The sequence below is a fragment of the Pan paniscus genome, chromosome 18 (assembly GCF_029289425.2).
Source record: "Pan paniscus chromosome 18, NHGRI_mPanPan1-v2.0_pri, whole genome shotgun sequence".
Taxonomy (NCBI): domain Eukaryota; kingdom Metazoa; phylum Chordata; class Mammalia; order Primates; family Hominidae; genus Pan; species Pan paniscus.
The window spans coordinates 59,210,780-59,232,001 of record NC_073267.2 but is presented as its reverse complement, the minus strand read 5'-3'; the positions used below and the strand labels follow the sequence as shown (position 1 = coordinate 59,232,001).

Here is a 21,222-nt window from a genome sequence, read left to right as displayed (position 1 = left end):
TGAGAGGGTACATGGCATGTGTCCAGCATGGTGCCTGGCACACAGCATGTCCCCAATAAGTGCTAACTGTGATGATTACTGATGAAAGGCTGTGGAGGTGGCCTGTGGGTCAGTGGGGAGCTCAAATAATAGTTGAAGAGACTAATTATGTCAAAACCTAAGGGAAGGGTCAGGATGCCTTTGAGCCTCCTGGCAGCCAAGGGCCAAAGAGAAATAGAATCAAAGCTGCTTCTGTATTATGTAAGAGCTTGGGACAGACCAGTGTTTTCCCCCTGGCTTGGAATGCTGAGGAATTTATTCTGTGGATCCTCATTAATCAATGGACAAACAGCAGGAACCATCTCAGTAACAATTTGGCACACGATGCAGAAACATCTTTCTTAGAGTTCCTTCTTCAATTGACCCTGGAAAAATGCTCCGTGCCTCAGTGCACCACACAACCCTGGAGTTCCATGCAGTACAGCCTGGAGGGAGCTGGGCGGAGGCAATGCTGCCTTTGCTGGGCTGCGTCTGGGGGCTGGTGGGGCAGCTGCTGGGGTAACTTTCCTAAGTGCCTGGTTAAGTGCAATTGAATGGGTTTCTTTAAGGCAGGATCTCCAAGGGCCCTCAACATGCCTGTGGATGCTTTGAGTCATAGAGAGGGTTCTTAAAACTCTTGGGCTCAGAATCTGTCCTTCATCCCTTTTTTTGACTACCACCTATCCCTAAGCCCGGAATCTTGGAACACAGTTTGGGAAGCTCTGTTTATGTGCTTCTCCTTTGAACTGAACACCATGGGAGGCACCTCACTCACGGTGTCCCCTCCTCCCCTTGCCCAGGCTGTCATTTGGCTGTGGTTTATTCCGATAGGCCTGGGGGTCTTCATCTGGCAGAGCCCACCTACCTGTTGCTTACTTCTTACTGGATGATTGCATTTACTCATCTTATCTGAGTCCAATCCAGCCTCCAACAGGGGTGCAGTTAGGGAAACTGAGGCTCAGAATGCGTAGAGGGCTCAGGGCATGCTCACACACATGCATACACCTGCATGCACGCACGATCACCCACTTTTTGCTCTGCGTGTGTAGGAACGTTGTTCTGTGTCTGAGATCTAAAGTCTGGCTGGAGCCCCCTCTCCCTCTCCTGCCCACCTCCCCCTCCTGGTGGGCAGGACTGGGAGCCTGCCCCAGTTAGGCCTGCCAGTGGCCACTTACTCCGTGTCTGGCGGGTGCCCTGTGGAGTTTCCATGGTGAGCTGTCCTCTGGGGGCCCTGGGTGGGACTTTCCATCTGGGTGGAAACCTGACCCACTGGCCCAGGGCTGGAAGGGGAGGAAATGCCTTCTCCAAACGTGGAAAGAGGAAGCAAAGAGAGGTGGCCAGCCTGGGATTCCAGCCACAGGCCCTGACTTCTGCAAAGCCACAGGGCCTGAGGACCCCAAGGAGCCTGGGAAAGAGCTGCGTAGGACTCACCCATCAGGGACGGCCACAGCTCAGATAGGGCCATAGCTGCACAGTGTGGCTTCGCTTTGGGAGCTGACTGTTGTAGGCTCCTGCGGTTCTGCCCTTGAGCTCGTGCATGTCTGTGCTGGCATTCCTTGCATGCTCTTGCAGAGACTTGGGGCCAGCCAGTTGGTAAATGGCTGGGCCAGGATTTGGACTCAGCTCACTGTCCCCAAGGCCCATGTGGTTGTCACTCTGCCTCCTTGCCTCCCTCAAGCAGGCATTTCCATAGGCATTGCCTCACTGAGTCCTTGCAGGCGCACTTTGACCACTGGTATTATCATTATTCTTGTATTTCATAGGCGGAAATTGAGGCTCAGAGAGGCTAGGCATCTTGCCCAATGTCACACGGCAAGTTTGTGGCAGAGCTGCACTATAGCACAGATTCCACTCACCCTTTACTTTGCTGACAACAACATATGCCTATGTACAGGTCATTATTTATCATTTAACTTCCTTCAACATAGATAGGCACATTTGCCAAAAAATGAGGACAATAACAGTGTAAAGGGATTGGCAATTGCAGTCAACAGGAGCTGGCTTACTCAGGGAACCTGCGATGTGGTTAGGCACTGTGTCCCCACCCAAATCTCTTGAATTGTAATCCCCCAAATCCCCATGTGTCAGGTGGAACAGGTGGAGATAACTGAATCATGAGGGCAGTCTCCCCCGTGCTGTTCTCGTGACAGTGAGTGAGTTCTCACAAAATCTGATGGCTTTTTTTGTTTGCTTTTTGTTTTTTTTTTTTTTGTGAGATGGAGTCTTGCTCTGTCACCCAGGCTGGAGTGCAATGGTGGCATCTCGGCTCACTGCAATTTTCGCCTCCTGGGTTCAAGCGATTCTCCTGCCTCAGCCTCCCGAGTAGCTGGGATTACAGGCACCCACCACCATGCCTGGCTAATTTTTGTACTTTTAATAGAGATGGGGTTTCGCCATGTTGGCCAGGCTGGTCTCGAACTCCTGACCTCAGGTGATCCACTCGCCTAGGCCTCCCAAAGTGCTGGGATTATAGGCATGAGCCACAGTGCCCAGCCAATCTGATGGTTTTATAAGGGGCTTCCCCCTTCGCTCAGCACTCACTCCATCCTGCCACCCTGTGAAGAAGGTGCCTGCTTCTCCTTTGCCTTCTGCTATGATTATACATTTCCTGAGGCCTCCCCAGCCATGTGGAACTGTGAGTCAATTAAACCTCTTTCTTTATAAACTACCCAGTCTCAAATATTTCTTCATAGCAGTGTGAGAATGGACTAATACAACCTGTGATGTGGGTGAGAATCTGCTGTTCCCTTGGGTGTTGGTCTCTGTGGCCCCTTGTGGGGCAGGTGAATTCGACTCTGGGGTTTTAAGATGTATTTTCATCCCACATGCTTGATGTACGGACCAAACCATTCTCCATGGATGTATCTCAAGCCACAGCAGTTGTATCTTAGGGGAGAGGAAAGAGTTTTGGGGAATAACTTTAACTCTAAGACACATTTGCCTCATAGACTAACTTTAGAACCTGGCACTCCCTTGCCCCCGAAGCTGGGACAACAGGGGTGAGCCTGTGCCTGACCCACGGGTTCACCAAGGATGCTTGGACCAATGTGTCAGGGCAGGTGTGATGGCCAATTCTGTGTCAACATGACTGGGCTAAGGGCTGCCCAGACAGCTGGTGAAACATGATTTCAGAGTGTGACTGTGCAGGTGTTTCCGGAAGAGATGAGCATTTTGATGGCTGGACTGAATAAAGCAGACGGCTCTCACCGGTGCAGGCTGGCATCATTCAGTCCACTGATGGTTCGGATAGAATGAAAAGGCAAAAGAAGGGTGAATTTGCTCTCTTTGTTTGAGCCGGGCCATCCGTCTTCTCCTGCCCTTGGACGTTGGCACTCCTGTTTCTTGCGCCTTCAGCCTGGGACTGGGACCGACAACATTAGCTCCCCTGGGTTTCAGGCCTTGGGATTTGGACATGAACTGCAGCATCGGCTTTCCTGGGCTTCCAGCTTGCAGATGACACAGGGTGGGATGTTTCCAGCTTCTATACCTGTGTGATCCAGGCCCTCATAACACATCTCTTTTGTATGATCCAGGCCCTCATAACACATCTGTGTGATCCAGGCCCTCATAACACTTCTCCATATATCCATATGTGGATCCTCTTGACTCTAGTTCTTGGGAGAACCCTGGCTAAGGCTCTAGTTCTTGGGAGAACCCTGGTGAGGGTATGTGGGAGCTGAATTTTCTCTGTGTGAGTCCATTTTCATACTGCTGTGAAGAAATACCCAAGACTGGGTAGTTTACAAAGAAAAAGAGGTTTAATGGCCTTACAGTTCCACATGGCTGGGGAGGCCTCATAATCATGGTGAAAGGCAAAGGAAGAGCAAAGGCACGTCTTACATGGTGTCAGGCAAGACAGAATGACAGCCAAGCAAAGGGGGACACACCCCTTATAAAATCATCAGATCTTGTGAGATTTACTCACTACCATGAGAACAGTATGGGGGAAACTGCCCCCATGATTCAATTATCTCCAACAGGGTCCCTCCCACAACACATAGGAATTTTGGGAACTACAATTCAAGATGAGGCTGTACTTGGTGGCTCATGCCCGTAATCCCAGCATTTTGGGAGGCTGAGGCAGGAGGATCACTTGAGGTCAGGAGTTCAAGACCAGCCCGGCCACCATGGTGAAACCCTGTCTCTACAAAAAATACAAAAATTAGCCAGGTTTGGTGGTGCATGCCTGTAATCCCAGCTACTCTCAGGAGGCTGAGGCAGGAGAATTACTTGAACCTGAGAGGTGGAGGTTGCAGTGAGCTGAGATCACACCATTGCACTCCAGCCTGGGTGACAGAGTGAGAAGAGTGAGACTCCTTCTCAAAAAAAAAAAAAAGAAAAAAAAAAAAAAGAAATTCAAGATGAGATTTGGGTGGGGACACAGGACACAGCCAAATGATACCAGTCTCCATCGGTGGTGTTATGCTTAGTCTTACTCCTGAGCAACACCTCTCAGCCCACTTCCCGGGGCCTGACCTGGAGGTGCCTTGGGCCTTGGCAGAGGGGAAGATTGGCTTCTCTGCTCCTCCGTCCCTTGGCCCCGACTCCTCCAGCATCCAGCACCCCTCCAAGCTCTGGTGCGAGGGAGGGAAGGTGGGGGCTGGAAGCCATGGCCTCCTGCTGCCGTGGGGAGGCTCCTGTGGGGTGGCTGGCTGGATTCAGAGGCCACCAACAACTTTGGGAAGTCTTAGTGCCCTGGGCCAGGTGGAAGCAACAGAGGCTTCACTGGGGCAGTTGGCTGGGAGAGCCACGTTGGTGGGTGATGTAGTAGGGCCCGGAGATGATCTCCTGTAGGCCCGCACTTTGTCCTTCGTCTGCATCTTGGCCCCTATGCCTTGTGCCCCTCCAAGAGCACCCTCTCTCCCCTTTCCCACCTACTCCAAAGCGGCAGTCTTCCAAGGCCCAGCCGCTGTCCCTGCCTTCCACAAACCCTTTGCACATGAGTCTTCTGGGGGGGCCTGTCCTTTCCATGAACCCCTATCCTGCCCTTCAGAGCCTATGACGACCACATGCTGGCTTGTTCCTTTTCCTCAGCCGTTCATAGGCTTCGTCTCCCTCCCACCGTGGAGCAGGTTCTCTCCCTCCCCCACTCCCCCTAGCCCCAGTAATCTAGCACCAGGCTCACACTATACATTTACTCATGGATGGACAGTTTCTCAGCACTTCTAGCACCAGGAAGTTCTACTTAACGTCTAACCACCTTTTCCATTGCTGCTGGCTGAGCCTCGGTGCTGTTGTTGCAAGACCTCTCTTTGAAGGGCTGTGATGGTTATGAGCCTGCACCACTGGCAGGATCCATGAGGGCCCATTCATTCATTCATTCGTTCATTCTTTTATTCATTCTTTCAGTCACAGATATTATTGAGCACCTACCATGTGCTGGTGAACATCCAGGAACAGAACTGACAAAGTCTCTGCTGTGCTCAGAGCTCACAGTCTTGTGGGGAGATGGCACTAGAAAAGTAAAAAATGAATCAATGAATAAAAATGCACCACATGCTTTCACTAGGGGTGGCCAGCAGGGTGACCAGATAGAGTGGTGGGAGGTGAGGAGGAGAGGGCCGGCTGTGTTGGGGTGGTCAGAGAGGCCTCTGTGCCAAGGAGGGGGCGTTAGAGCCATGCACAGCAGCGGAAGCAGTGTCCCAGGCGTTCCCCACTGTGGGACAGAAGGGACTTCACTGTGCCTGGAGGAGAGCAAGTGCCAGGCAGAGGAGGGAGAGGTGGGCTTGGAGATGAGGGAGGGAGACGGGGGTGTGAAATGAGGTGGTGGGGGGAGCGTGAGGTCAGGGAGATGAGAGGGGGAGAGAGGGGAAAGACGGAGCAGAAAGGAAGGAGGTGAGGTTGGGAGATTGTCGAGGGGAGCAGGCAGAAGTGTCTCATTTCAGGCCTGGAGCCTTAGTGGGTGCCTTGGCTTTTCTTCTGAGTTGATGGGGAACCAGGGAGAGCTTTGCACAGGGCAGTGGCGTGATCAGGTTTATATCTGGAAGAGATCCCTCTAGTTGTGTGTGGGGAAGAGATGGTCGGGGCTGACCAAGTACTCATCCAGGTGCAAGCTTATGGGGTTGGGAGCAAGGTCAGGAGGTAAGCAGAGGTCAGATTCTGAGTTTCTTTTTTCTTTTCTTGCCTTTTCTTTCTTTCTTTTTCTTTTTTTGAGACAGAGTCTCATTCTGTTGCCCAGGCTGGAGTGCATTGGCGCGATCTCGGCTCACTGCAACTTCCACCTCCCGGGTTCAAGTGATTCTCCTGCCTCAGCCTCCCGAGTAGCTGGGATTACAGGTGCCCACCACCACGCCCGGCTAATTTTTTATTTTTAGTAGAGATGGGGTTTTGCCATGTGGGCCAGGCAGGTCTCGAACTCCTGACCTCAGGTGATCCACCCGCCTCGGCCTCCCAAAGTGCTGGGATTACAGGCATGTGCCCAAGTTTCTTTTTGGAGGTAGGTTGAAAAGAGTTTGTCTCTGGATTGGATGTTGGGCATGAGAAAAGGAGAGGAGCTGAGGAAGCCTGCAAGGTTTTTGGCCTGGGCAGCTGGTGGCTGGGGCTGTGCTCACTGAGATGCAGGGTGCTAGGAGAAGTTGTCAGGGTGTAGGGCAGCTCGGTGTGGATGGTGTGGCTCAAAAGTGCGGCTTGTCCATGATAAGCTTGAGATGCCCGTGAGTGTTGAGGGGGTACTTGAACGTGTGTTCTGGCAATCGGGGGAGGATGGGACCGAGATGTGTTTTGGGTGCCATGAGTGTGTGGCTGGGACAGATGCACCCACTGGGGGGTGAGCATAGACTGAATACAGAGGAGCTGAGGTCTAGGGCCACATTGACATTGCAGGTTGGGACATCGGCATTGAAGGTTGGGACATCGACGTTGAAGGATGGGATGATGAGGAGAGACTGAGGAGATGGAGAAAGGTGTCAGGGAGGAAGGAGGAAAACTGGGAGTGGGCAGGTCCCCAGAACCCTATGAAGAAAATCTTCCAGGAAGGACAGGGTCACCAGGCAGGTCCACTGCTTTCCAAAGCAGGCGATGGCGTGGGAGTGCATGTGCCGTGACCTTGATGACACCGGCTCTTCGTTTAGATGTGGCCAGGTTGCAGGAGACGTGTGGATGGGAAGCCCAGCCTAGCGGCTCTCATACTTTGCGGGAGCCGGATCTGCTAAAACAGCCTTTGCTTGAAACCATTCTGGGCCGAGAAGAGTTGGGGCTCACGGGTTAATGAAATGAACTCTCGTCTGCAGACTGGCCCATCCGGGGGTGTCCGCGCCGCGCCCCCGTTCCCGGCTCCCGCTCGGGGACGTACCCATGGCTGGAGCAGAGGTGGTGTCTGGGAGCTGCAGACTGTCCGCGGCAGAGTCCAGCTGTGCGCGAGCCCTCAGCACTGAAATTGCCAGCCTCGTGCAGCCCAGAGCCAGCCTGCGGAAGTGGGCCAGCCCCACCTCCGTACAGGATTAGAGGGATGTGTAATGGATTAAAGATCAAAAATGTTAATTAAGAAATGGTCTTTTCTAATAAGATGCCTTCAAGGGCACAGGCCTGAAAAGGAGGGGATTTCTCATTTTGGCAACACGGTTTCTGTTGTAATGAAATTGGTTCACAGACAGTGGGGAGGACCCGACGTAAGCCTGGTTTTAAAGACATCTCCATCCAAATTAATTAGCAATAAAATACAAAGGCCCAAGTGTCAGGCTGGCAGGCAGACAGTGCGTATTGGCCTGGCTGGAAGGATGCGTGGACTTCAGAGGATTCCTTCTGTGTCCTGGTGCCTGCTGGAATGTTGTCCTCGATGCTGTGTTTGAGGGCATGCTCTTGGGGGGCCTGGTGGGGTCTGACTCTCCCTGGGATTAAAGGATGAGGCCTAACTCAGTGGGAACTTGCTGTGTGACTTCTGACTGCACATGCCCCTCTCTGATCATTCCACTAGTTTCCTTTTTTATCAGTTGTGGATGAAAGTGAATGACATCTAATTAGATGTCAGTGACAATGAACAGCGCTCCATGGGCTGTTGGATCAAATTGATTCCTAGATCCCAGTGCTGTGGAATCTCAGAATGGTCCATATGAATCAGTGTGATGATGGCTAAGGGATAGTTTGGTCTTTTTGTACCTGATGCAGCCTCTTGGCTGGGAACAAAGATGGAGGTGCCTTGGCCCACTTCGAGTTCTGCTTTCCCCAGCCTTCCCTGGTCTCCAGGCTTTGAAGTCCCCCATGTTGTTTGAATGTCTCAGAAGACCATCACAGTCTAATGGTTAAGAATTGGGTTCTGGGGCCAGGCACGGTGGCCTGTAAGCCCCGCACTTTGGGAGGCCGATGCAGGAGGATAACTTGAGGGCAGCTGTTTGAGACCAGCCTGGGCAGCATAGCAAGACCCCATCTCTACAAAAAAAATAAAAAAATTATCTGTGCATGAGTGGCACACACCTGTGGTGTAGGAGGACTGCTTGAGCCCAGGAGTTCAAGACTGCAGTGAGTGAGCTGTGTTTGCACCACTGCACTACAGCTTGGGCAACAGAGTGAGACCCTGCCTCTAAAAAAAATAAAAAAGAAAGAAAAGAAAAAAAAGAATTGGGTTCTGGAGTTCTGGAGTCTGCCAGGTCATAAGTTTGCATCCCAGGACCTCCTACTTGGGACTTTAACCTTAGTACTTGACTTGTGAGCGTCAGTTTCCTCATCTGTAAAATGGGATCAGAGGTACTAGTTTATAGCACAGCCGGGAAGTGAGAAAGGAGATACTGCTGTGATGAGCCTGGCCTCTGAGGGACTGAGGCTCGGTCTGCACTGCTGAAGCTGTTGCTTTTATTGCCGAGATGCAGAGAATCTGCCTGTTGGTTTCAGACTGGGCCTCAGTTAGAGGCTAGCAGCTTCCCCACGGCTCAGGCTCAGGCTCAGACCTGTAGTGTTTTGAGTTTCCTGGGCCTCCCGGGATCTGAAACTTTGTTTTATAAGAAGCCAAAGGACTGGGAGTCCCCCAGAGCCTCGGACTTGCTCTGAAGGTCACAGGCTTGGAAAAAGCGTGGGTGAGGATGTCTGAAGGAGGGTCTCTCAGTGCTGTGGCATCAGGTCTCCCTCTAGCTGACGGAAGCACGCGCGTTTTCTTGCCTGCCACAAACCTTGCTTTCCTGGGAGTGATGTTGGGAGCCTGTGTGAGCAGGGAGAGGAGCCTTCCTGTCACTTCTTGGGCAGGAGATTTCCTCATCCGCTGTGCCTGGCTCCTCCTTTAGGCTCGCTGGAGCTGCAAACCTTCACTTAAAAAAACATGAAACAACCTTGTCTTATTTAATGATATTTCCCTTGAATTGCATTTGGTCCTATGTTAATATCCTGACTTCTGCTTTGAATTTTCTTGCATCTGCCTGCTATACATTTTCTCAGTATTCTACTGTTTTCCTCCATTAAAATTTTCTTTTTAGAAATTGTGGTAAAATACATAAGATAAAATTTACTATCATAACCATTTTAAGTGCACAGTTCAGCAGCATTAGGTACATTCACATTCTCGTGCAGCTGCCTCCACCATCCATCTCTAGAGTTCTTTTCATTTTCCCAGGTGAAACTCTATTCCCATTAAACACTCATTCCCCATTCCCCGTCGCCTAGGCCCTGACAACCACTATTCTACTGTCTATCTGTATGAATTTGACTACTGCAGCCAGGCCCTCATGTGAGTGGAGACATACAGTATTTTTCTTTTTGTGCCTGGCTTGTTTCCCTTAGCATAATGTCCTCAAGGTTCATCCAGCTTGTAGCATATATCAGAATTTCCTCCCTTTTCTTTGACTTATTTTTTTATTTTTCAAGGTAGGGTCTCGTTCTGTTGTCCAGGCTGGAGTGCAGTGGCACGATCATGGCAAACTGCAGCCTCGACTTCCTGGCCTCAAGTGATTCTCCTGCCTCAGCTTCCCAAGTAACTGGGACTCCAGGTGCATGCTACAATGTCCAGCTAATTAATATTTGTGTGTGTGTGTGTGTGTGTAGATGAGGTCTCACTATGTTGCCCAGGCTCGTCTCAAACTCCTGGGCTCAAGAAATCCTCCTGCCTTGGCCTCCCAAAGTGCTGGGATTACAGTCCTGAGCCACTGTACCCAGGAAAATTTGTTTTTATTATAGTAAAATATATGTCGCATGAAATTTATCATTTTAACCATTTATGTGTGCAGTTCAGTGGCGTTACAGTACATTCACCTTTCAGTGCAGCTACCACCACCATCCACCTTCAGAAAGTTTTCATCTTCCCAAAATGAAACGATGTTCCCATTAAAACACAAACTCCCCATTGCCCTTTCCCAGGCCCTGGCAAACACTGTTCTACTCAGTTTTGTCTTTCACTTAATAAAAGAGAAGGCTCATTGCTGGCTCATGGGGTTACTTCTCTATGTGGCAGCCTTTTTGCATACATGGGATTGAGGTGAAGGTAGAGAAAGGTAACCAAGAATGGGGTTGCAGGAAGAAAAGAGGTGGAGGCACTTGGCTGGGGGTGGTGGCTGTAATCCCAGCACTTTGGGAGGCTGAGGCGGGCAAATCACTTGAGGTCAGGAGTTTGAGCCCAGCCTGGCCAACATGGTGAAACCGCGTCTCTACTAAAAATACAAAAACAAACAAACAAAAAATTAGCTGGGCGTGGTGGCGCACACCTGTAATCCCAGCTACTGGGGGAGGCTGAGGCAGGAGAATTGCTTGAACCTGGGAGACGGAGGTTGCAGTGGGCCGAGATTGTGCCACTACACTCCAGCCTGGGGGACAGAGTAAGACTCTATCTCAAAAAAGAAAAAAAAAGAAAAGAAAAAAGAGGTGCGTGTCGTATCCACAGGCTCGGCAGCCCCGCCAATCCAGCCAGTTCTTTTCCACCAAGAGGTTGATCCTTGGAGCCATCTCCATGCTGTAGATCTGCCGGCAGGTTCCGTAGCTTTCCCCTGTTGCTGGTGGCATGGCTTCTCATGGCACCGCTGATGTCGAATGTCCTCAGCGAGCCCATTCATGGCCACGATTCTGTGTTGGGTCCCGCACGCACCTTTCACGGTCCTTTTCTGTAACATCACAGTCCTGGCAATGAACTCCAGATGTTTTGCCCTGACCTTGGATTTAAGTCTCCACTCTGCAGGCCCTCATGAGCTCAGTCCCAGCCCGCCTTCTTTTTAAAGGCTGAATCATAGTCCATTGTGTGTCTAGCCCACTTTTTGTTTATCCCTTCCTCTGTTGATGGACACTGGGTTGCTTTAATTTGTTCAGGAATGGTGGAGTGAGTGGGACCCAGTGCAGCATGGTCTTCTCTTATGCTGGAGGGGACTGGTGGTGAGAGGCTGCGTATCTGGGAGTGGCTCTCATGTTCCCCGCAGCAGGGCATGGGAGCGAGGGGTCCTCTGTGGGGTTGGGGGCTCTTGCCAACATCCATCTTCCCCACACACATCCTCTCTTTGGCCTGAGAAAAGTACATCGACCTCCTCCCTCTTGCAGTTTGGCTGTGGGAGTGGGTGACTCACAGACACAGCCCCTTTCCTGTCTCCTCCTGCCCGTGGGGCCAGCAGGCTGCCTCAGCCGTGAGACTTTCTGCACAAAGGTCCGTCGGAGGAGAGGGAGCTCTCCGCTGAGTGGTGTCTGGTTGCCAGACATGGTGATGGAAATGCTTTAAACCTTAAACGAGCCACCCAGCAAATGGTGGGAAGGAAGGAACGGGCTGATCTGATCTGTGGTCTTCTGTTTGTTCATGGTGACATGGATGGGGCAAAAGGATTGGGTGGAAACTGACCCTTTGGAAAACAAAAATTAACAGGAAGGCATGAACGCAGCAATAAAGATGAACAACCAGTTGCCACCCCCAAGTGTGGGTGACTCGTGTAGACATCATGTTGAGCAAAGGAAGCAGAGGCAGTGGAGAAGTGGGGTGCACGTGTCTGTTCCTGTGACGCTGGGGAGTGGGCAAAGTGGATGTCTGTGATAGAGGCGAAGAAGTGACTGCCTTTGGAGGGACATGTGGGAACCTACTGGGGTGCAGGGAATGTCCCATACCTTGATTTGTGTGCTCATTTATGTAAAACCTTGCTGTCCAGCAAGGCAAAACCCCATGTCTAGAAAAAATACAAAAATTAGCCAGGTGTGGTGGCATGTACCTGTAGTCCCAGTCGGGAGGCTGAGGTGGGTGGATTATGTGAGCCTGGGAGGTAGAGGCTGCAGTGAGCCATGATTGTTCCACTGCACTCCAGCCTGGGCGACAGAGTGAGACCCTGTCTCAAAAAAAAAAAAAAAAAAAAAAAAAAAAAACCAAAAAACCCAGAGTACAAAGAACAACAACAACAAAAATACCTGCTGTCACCCAGTTTGCTTAAGATTTGTGAGTTAAACCTGAATAAGAAAGAGATGCTGGGCACAGTGACTCACGCCTGTAATCCCAGTGCTTTGGGAGGCTGAGGAAGGAGGCTCTCTTGAGGCCAGGAGTTTGAGACTAGCCTGGGTGACATAGCAAGACCCCATCTCTACTAAAAATACAGAAATTAGCCAGGCATGGTGGTGTGTGCCTGTAATCCCAGCTACTCAGGAGGTTGAGGTGGGAGGATTGCTTGAGTCCAGGAGTCTGAGGCTGCAGTGAGCTATGATCATGAAAGGGATGTGAAAAGAACTGATGAGATTAAACATTTTCATTTCAGTGATGTGGAGGTTGTGGGCTTTTTACTTGGCTTATTTCCCCCTCAATTATTAGAATAAGATATTCCAAGACCAAGCGTTGGGCTGGTTGCCTGGGCTCAGTCAGCCTTCAGATGGGGTGTTGAAGATAAGAGTCAAAGGGCCCACCTAGGCTGTTCCCGAGAGTGGAAGGTAGTGGGAGAGTCTGGAGTGTCCTTGCACCTCCTGAGTGACAGCTGCCAGCCCTCCAGTCCTCCCCTCTGCACTTGTAAAGTAAGTCTCGGGCCTTCTTATGCTGGGGAAATTGTTCTAGAATGAGGTGCAGGATGCCTATCTTTTCTTCTTCCTGGCCTGACCTCATCAAATTGCTTGACCCCATGAACATTAGTCCTCTTGTCTAGACACAGACATGGTCATTCCTGGCTCACCAGCCTCACAGAGAGGTTGGGAAGCTCACTCGGGGTCTTTGTGCCCTGCAAAGGGCTGGCCACAGGCTTCTGTGTGGGGCATTCTGTCTGGGCATCATGGGCTCCTGTAGCCAGAGATGGAGGGAAGACATGGGGAAAGGTGGACACTGCCTGAGCTTAGGCCCTCAGCGGAGGCCCACTTCCTTCTGGGGCGCTGGGGGACGTGCACCATGACTAATACAACCTGGTGTGGGGATTGAGATTCACAAGCCTTTTCCGAAAGGGCTGGCAGTTCTGAACATAATGCTTCTCTAGGTGTCTGGGCACGGAGGCTCAGCCTGCTGGGCCTCAACGCCTTTGCTGAGCAGCTTTTAAATATGGATTTGGGCTGGGTGTAATGGCTTATGCCTATAATCCCAGCACTTTGGGATGCTGAGGTGGGAGGATCACTTGAGGCCAGGAGTTTGAGACCAGGAGTTTGAGACCATCCTGGGCAACATAGTGAGACATCTTCTCTACAATTATTTTTAAAAAATTAACTGGCCGTGCTCCTGTAGTCCTAGCTAGTTGGGAGGCTGAGGTGGGAGGATCACTTGAGTCCAGGAGTTAGAGGCTGCAGTGAGCTGTGATCGTGCCACTGCATTCCAGCCTGAGCAATAGAATGAGACCCTGTCTCTCTCTCTTTTTAAAGGATTCGTTCATGTATTCATTCCCTTATTAAGCCTTATTTGAACACTGTTACTGTGCCTTGGATGTATGTGCAGAGGTCAATAGTATTCAGAATTAGCTGGTTAGTGGGAGAAGAGGAGGGAGGAAACGGAGGAAGGAGTTGCCATTTTCTCAGCACCCACTCTGTGCCTATCTGGGTGCAGGAGGGCTCCCATACGCACGCACGTTACTGCATTTACTCTTTACAACAGCCCTGGGAGGTGTTTTTTATGGCTCCTGTTTTGCAGGTGAGGAAATGAGTTCAGCTGGGCTGAGTCTTTGCTACTCAGAGCGTGGTCCTGGGACCAGCGTCGTTCTCCTTACTGGGAGCTTCTAGTAACGCGCAATCTTGGGCTTCTTCCCAGACCTGCTGAAGCAGAATCTGCATTTGAGCAGGCTCGCTGGGGATCTGTGTGTAGGGTGAAGGCCCTGCCGTGGCATGGGAGCAGGCTGGCACAGGCCAGGTTTGCTTTCCTCTGTAGTATGGCCTCCTCAGTCGTAGCAATGGCAGTCAGAATGGAGCTATTGGCAGTGATGGTGCCCAGTGTTGTGCAAGACCCTTTCATGGTTTCTCACATTTAACCGCCAGCAGTCCTATGAGGTAGACACTGTCATTGTCTCCCTTTATTGCTGCGGAGACCCAGGTCACAGAGAGGGCAAGTAACCTGGGCTGAACCTCTCTCAGGTCACACTGTGTTTGGGAGGCAAAGGGCCTTCTCAGAGGGTGTGTATGTGCATGTGTGTGTGTGCATGTATGTGTGTGCATGTGTGTGTACGTGTGCATGTGTTTATGTGTATATATGTGTGCGTGTGTGCGTATATGCATATGTGTGTTCATGTGCATGCATGTATGCGTGTGTGTGCGTGTGTGTGTGTGTGTGTTGGAGGGAGGTGGTGGTGATGGCATGGCAGGGGGAATTTGGGGAGATGACTCTCGGAAGCAATGGATATAGCAGATGGTCGGTGGAGGAGTCAGTGGGGTGGAGGGGACCCCAACCACCGCCTGGGGGTGCTGTCCTGAGTCTCAGGGGGAGACTTTCTGGCTTTTCAATCAAGAGTCAGGTACAGGTCCCCTCCTCTGGGAAGCCCTCCCTCATTCTCTGCTCAGTTCGAGTTCCGTCTGTGCTCCTATCTTGTGCTGCTTGCCCTCATCACATTGTCTGATGTGTGTTTCTCCATTCCTGGCTAAATGGTGAGGTCCTTGGCGGCAGGACCATGTCTTGGTCATCTTCGTATCCTCTATCCCTAGCACAGTTGGTTTCTCTTCACCCATTCATTTATAAAAATATATTGGAGGCCTACTGTGTGCCGAGCCCTGACTCAGGTGCTGATGGGTCCGTGGCAAGTAAGGCAAATATGATTCCTAATCCCCTAGAGGATATGCTGGAGAGGAAAGCTCTTGTGAAAGGGTGACAAATTTATTCATTAGTTCATCCATCCATCCATTCATTAATCCATCCATCTACCCACCCCACCCACCCACCCATCCACCCATCCATCCATTCATCAACCCATCCACCCATTCATCCACCCATCCATCCATCCATTCATTAATCCATCCATCTACCCACCCCACCCACCCATTCAGTCATTCATCAGCCCATCCACCCATTCATCCCCTCATCCATCCATCCATCCATTCATTAATCCATCTACCCACCCCACCCACCCATCCACCCATTCATCCACCCACGCATCCATCCATTCATCAATCCATCCACCCATTCATCCACTCATCTGTCCATTCAGTCATTAATCCATCCATCTACCCACCTCACCCACCCATCCACCCATTCATCTACCCATCCATTCACCCATTCACTAGGCAAACACTAGGCACTGGGGTTACAGTGTAAGCAAATCTAAAGTGATCCTGGCCCTTGGAGCTACAGCCCAGGGGAACACCCACAACTCACAATCTCTCTAAAGAGAACCAGGGCCAAAGGGCAGGTTCAGCAGGGACCCTGGTCTCATCTGCGCAGACAGGGCCACCTCCTGTGATGTCTGAAGGAGGTTGTGGAATTACACAAAAAAGGACTTTACACTTGGAATGTTAGGCACCCAACACATTCCAAACTTACAACACTTCCAGAGTTTTGGGATCTTAACTCTAAGCTGGCACAGGGGTTAAAAGCAGGAAGGTTCAGAGTGTGTCTGGATTTGCAGAAGTGCAACTCCATGCTTTTCAACAGCCATTGCCCTGCAAAGCACACTCCTGGCTGAGAACTTTCATGAGTATGTGCTGCTCCCGAGGCTGCTGTGGTCCTGCCAGGGTTGTCTGTTAGGGTCTGTAGCACCTATCTGTAAGCTGACCCTGGGCTGGCTAGATGTCACCCTGCAGCCATTCGCTGGCTCTTGGGTTGCATTGCGCCTAGGCAAGGGGATAGTAAGCTTTCCTTTTTTTTTTTCTGAGGTGAAGTCTCGCCCTGTCACCCAGGCTGGAGTGCAGTGGCTCGATCTTGGCTCACCACAACCTCCGCCTCCCGGGTTCAAGTGATTCTCCTGCCCCAGCCTCCCTAGTAGCTGGAATTACAGGTGTGCGCCACCACACCCAGCTGATTTTTTATATTTTTAGTAGAGATGGGGTTTCACCGTGTTGGCCAAGATGGTCTCGAACTCCTGGCCTCGTGATCTGCCCGTCTCGGCCTCCCAAGGTGCTGGGATTACAGGCGTGAGCCACAGCCACCATGCCCAGCCAGCAAGCTTTCCTTTTATTATTTTTTTAAAAATATGGTTTTATTGCAAAATGAAACACAGATCTAGAAACCCACAAAGTCAATGTAGAACTTAGTGAATTTTTATAAGGTGAACGCCATTGAAACCACTTCCCAGGTCTAGAAATAGAACTTCGCAAGCTACTTCGGAAGGCTTATCCTTGTTCCCCATCCCCGTTTCTCCTTCCAGAAAGAATCACTAGCTTGACTTTTATGGTGATCACTCCCTTGCTTTGTTTTGAAGTTCTGTCACTCACGTGTGTACCCCTTGCCACTATAATTTATACTTGGAGTGCCATTCTTTAAGGAACATGAGGGAGTAATTTTTTTTTGTAGTGATGATTATTTTACATTTTTTGGAGACCACTCTGTCGCCTAGACTGGGAGTGCAGTGGTGCCATCATAGCTCACTGCAGCTTCAAACTCCTGGGCTCAAGCGATCCTCTCATCTCAGCCTCCCTAGTAGCTGGGACTGCAGGTGCATGCCACCATGCCTGGATATTTTTTTAAATTTTTGTAGAGATGGGGTCTTACTATGTGGTTCAGGTTGGTCTTGAAGTCCTGGCTTCAAGCGATTCTCCCTACTTAGCCCTCCAAGTAGCTGGAATTACAGGTGTGAGTCACGATGCCCAGCTGATTATTTTAAAAATTCTTTTGGTCAGGCGCAGTGGCTCACCCCTGTAATCCCAATACTTTGGGAGGCTGAGGGGGATGGATCACTTGAGGCCAGGAGTTCCAGACCAGCCTGGCCAACATGACGAAACCCTGTCTCTATTAAAAATACAAAGATTAGCCAGGCATGGTGGCGGGTGCCTGTAATCCCAGCTACTCGGGAGGCTGAGGCAGGAGAATCACATGAACCCAGGAGGCGGAGGTTGTAGTGAGCTAAGATCATGCCACTGCACTCCAGCCTCGGCGACAGAGCGAGACCCTGTCTCAAAAAGAAGAAAAAAAAAATTTCTTTCTAACAATTCCTGATCTGGAAGCTTCTGGTGATTAGGCTCCCGGGTAAACCATTTTCTACCTTTGGCAGGTGAAGGCGAGGCAGGAAGTGCCTACCACTTAGCAGGTGTCCACTCAGAGTTTGATGAGAGGCTGGAGATGCCAGGGATGTTTTACAGTCACCTGGGGAGGAGGTACCGCAGTCCTGAACCAGGGTGACCACAGGCAGGGGGACCAACAGTGTGGAGGGGAGGAGCCGAGGGCGGGTCTGGGGGAGGATTAACATGAGGGGAAAGGAGAGAAGGAGCTGTGCGTCATCCTTTCTTTCCCTTTCTTTCCCCTTCAGTACACTGGGGGAAATTAATCTCCCACCTGCCATGGCAGGGAAGCCTGAGTTTGCTGTTGGGGCTGTCCAGGGCACATGGGGTGTTTGTCTTTGAGGCCTTTCTTCACCAGAATTGATGACAGGGGTGTATTTCCTGCTGAGCCGGGCTCCTCACCCCACCCAAGGGGGATTTGGAGGCAGGTGGTCACGTGTCTGGCTTGGTTTGAGTGTCCACAATAGCCTGTGGAGATGTGTTGAATTTTAGAAGTTACTGACAGGTGAGTTCTATGGGAGAGGGCCATGGTGATTTTCAAATGCTGGGTCAACAGCATTCTGCAGTCCTCACCATGCAGGTGCTCCTCATGTCCTGGAAACTTAACTTCAAGCAGGTGGCTGATCAAGCCTTGCTGTTGGTAGGAGCAGGGGGCTGGTCTCCTTATTCACCTAATCTTCTCTACATGGGAACAGGGTAGTGGTTTTATGACTCATTACTGAAGGCTCCCTTTGCTAGAAGTTCAGACTGTAGGAGATGTCAGTGTAGCCAGTTTTAAGCTGAGTCAGGAAGAGCATCATGAACCTATGGAATCTCCAATAGCACATGGAAACAGGAAAAAATGAGAATGGAAATTCTTGGCCTCATTTATAAATAAGCGTTGATTAAAAGTCTATTTTTTTGTCTTTGGTGTGGAGGACACAGGAGTGTTGGATTCAGTCCCAACATTGCACAGCGTAATGGAAAAGAAATAACTGTCATTGAGCATCGTGACAAGTAATTTATAAGAAAAACAAAACACTTGCACAGGGCCAGTTGTCTATTGTGTGTTGGTGACACAAAATGGGACTTCTCACTATAGTTAGGTGGGGTTTCTGTCTTTTGGCAGGACTTTGGCTTTTAAAAGTGCCACACACTCTAGAAGAAAACAAGGAATTATGCAGCCATGTGGACATGGGTTCTGAGGCCTGTTCATGTCTGCCCCTCCCCACGCATGCTGGCTTCCCCCCGCCATCTCGCAATGGACTTGTCCTCAGGGGTGCTCACAAGTGTCCGAACTCATCATGGGTGCTTCCCCCTGTTCTCAGCCCACCCATGACCCCTGCCTTTTTGCCCGTGTGCCCTGGGAGGTGGTGATGGTTGCCACCTCCTCCTTTCCATGCAGGTGAGAGCTGGGCTGGATGAGGTGGTCTCTTAGGTCCCTTCCAACTTGAAGCTTCCCTGGGTCCAAGCTTAAGGGATGGGCAGGGACCTTTCGAGACACACATTTGGTGGGAAGATGCCCCTGAAAGGTGCCATGGAGTCATCTATGGCAGTCCGGGTGCTCTTTGTGTAGGCCAGTGTTGGAACTCCGGGGAGGGGTCCAATTCCGGATCAGTGTGGCGGGGACTGGCTTTCCAAAAGGCTGTTTTCCAAGCGTTTGATGTTCATGCTGTTTTCATTCTAAGATGTGTATTTTGTCACTGACTAACATTTCTGAAATTGGGAAGCATTTTAATGTCTGTATGTGTGTTTAATAAAATGACAGTCCCTCCAAAGAGAGAGCTGTCATTAAGATAGTGGTGGGCCACACACTTAGAGCCTCTTAGACCTCACAGGCTGTCGTAACTGGTGATAGGCGGCCTGGGCTGATGCAGGCTGCCCCCAGGATTCAAAACAGCAAGTCCGTTTTGAAAACCCTTGTCTTTGAAACCTTCCAGTCATCTCTGTGGGCTGTCATCTAATTTTGCTTAAACACTGCATTTGCCTCCCCTCCCTCACTCACAAACCTCCAATGGCTCCCTATTTCTTCTACCTGAACCTTGGACTCAGCCTGGCTTTCAGTCTGGCCCCTGCATCATTCTTTTTACCTCAATCAGCCACTCACCCAGTTCCTTTCCAGTAGGAAGATTTCATGATCTCCTCCGAGGCAGGGCCGTCTCTGACTGCACCGGGTCCCTAGCACAGGGTCTTCCGGGTGGCAGGCATTCCGGCAACACTTGTTGGCTGATGCATTGATGTGGCTGCAGCTCAGACCTGAAATCCTTTGGGCATTTTATTACCATCAGCATCTGGGCAGTGTAACTCGAGGATTAACAGAGTTATAGGAGAAAACTCCACTCTAAGAATGGCTAATTATTATTATTTTTTAACCAACTACAATTTACAGAGGGTTCGTAGAGGCACAAAAGAGCACACACCCTGTAAACGAGGGTTAATGAGAAAGCTTCCCGATAGCTTGTGCTTCATCAGCAACAGAACAGCGTGTAAATAAATCTAATTTCCCTCCAACTCAACTCGTCACAGGCTTAATTACCGCAGCCACAATGTGTGCATGTGTGTGTTTTTTTCATTAGCGAAAGAGGGTCATTATTAGCCATGTCTGGTAAGAATTATGATGAAGAGCCTGGCTTACCCTCGATAGGTGTCCTCAGAGAGCAGAAAGGAACTTTCCTTGTGAACTAAAGAGTTGCCAATTAAGGTGGTTTGGAGGAAGCAGGAAGCGGCAAGCAGATTAGAAAAAGATTACAGAAACGGGAAAGCGGGCGAGGAGGCGGGAGGGTTCTGGTGGGCTCGGTTAATGACCGAGGGAGGAAGGTTTTCTTCTGGGGGCTGTGCCCTCTTTTCCCCCCTGCATTGTCATTTGCTTGCCCAGAAATCCTGGGGGCTCCGAGACCCCTCCTGGGGTCCTCTCTTGCATTCTGGCTCCAGAGAGCTGAAAATGAGACTTGCACTTGTGGGGGGACAGGGCTTGACCGCTCCCAGCCACCTCTTTTCGATGGCTTTTCACACCTCCCTCCCCTCCTGCTGAGGAGGGAAGCAGGGGAGAGCGTGCCGCTGCCACCGCAGAAGATAGCCGCACCGGCGGACTGTTGCAGTGAGTGTATTGTTCTAGAAAGAAATAGCTGAAAATCCCGAGTCAGAAATTAGTTAACACAAAGGAAGTTGAACCCTACAGGCCAAGTTCCAATTGTCTGCAGGAAGTGCCCTGCCCAGGGGGCCCTTTGAGGGAGGATTTAAGTCCATTCTGCCTGGCACTCTGTACACAATGTTGGCAAAAAAAGTTTTTTCTTTCCTTCCGACCCCAGGCCCGCAAGCCCCCCATAATGATTGCTTTCCTCATTAAGCAGTGCAGGAGGCCGCACTTTGAGGTGCAAATACATCTCTAGTGATTGAGAAATGCAGGCAGCTTCTCCGGCTTGGTGCACATGTGTTCTGGCTGCTGAGACGCTGTCTGTCCCTGTCTGTCCTGCAGCCGCAGCCCGAGCTGCCCCTCCATCCCTTGCACTGGGCATAGGGCAGACCTGACAGCTTTCAGAGTGGAAGAGGACCTGGAAGCCTCTTCTGGGGCTGAGGGTCCCTAGCATGTCTTCTTCTAGGTCCTGCTTGGATGCCTCCAGGGATGGGAGTCTCATTTCATTCCAAAGCAGCTTGATCCCTATTGGCAGCCCTGATGATCACATTTACTGAGCACTTACTGAGTGCCAATAATTACTTAATTAAACAAACATTATTGAGAATCTCTTCTGGACC

At 50.7% G+C, this 21,222-nt stretch overlaps 1 protein-coding gene across 3 annotated transcripts in view; it reads left to right on the top strand.

The window, feature by feature from the left end:
• Nucleotides 1–21,222, top strand: part of ZNF423 (zinc finger protein 423) — a 366,350-nt gene that overhangs the window by 79,915 nt on the left and 265,213 nt on the right. The window lies entirely within an intron of this gene.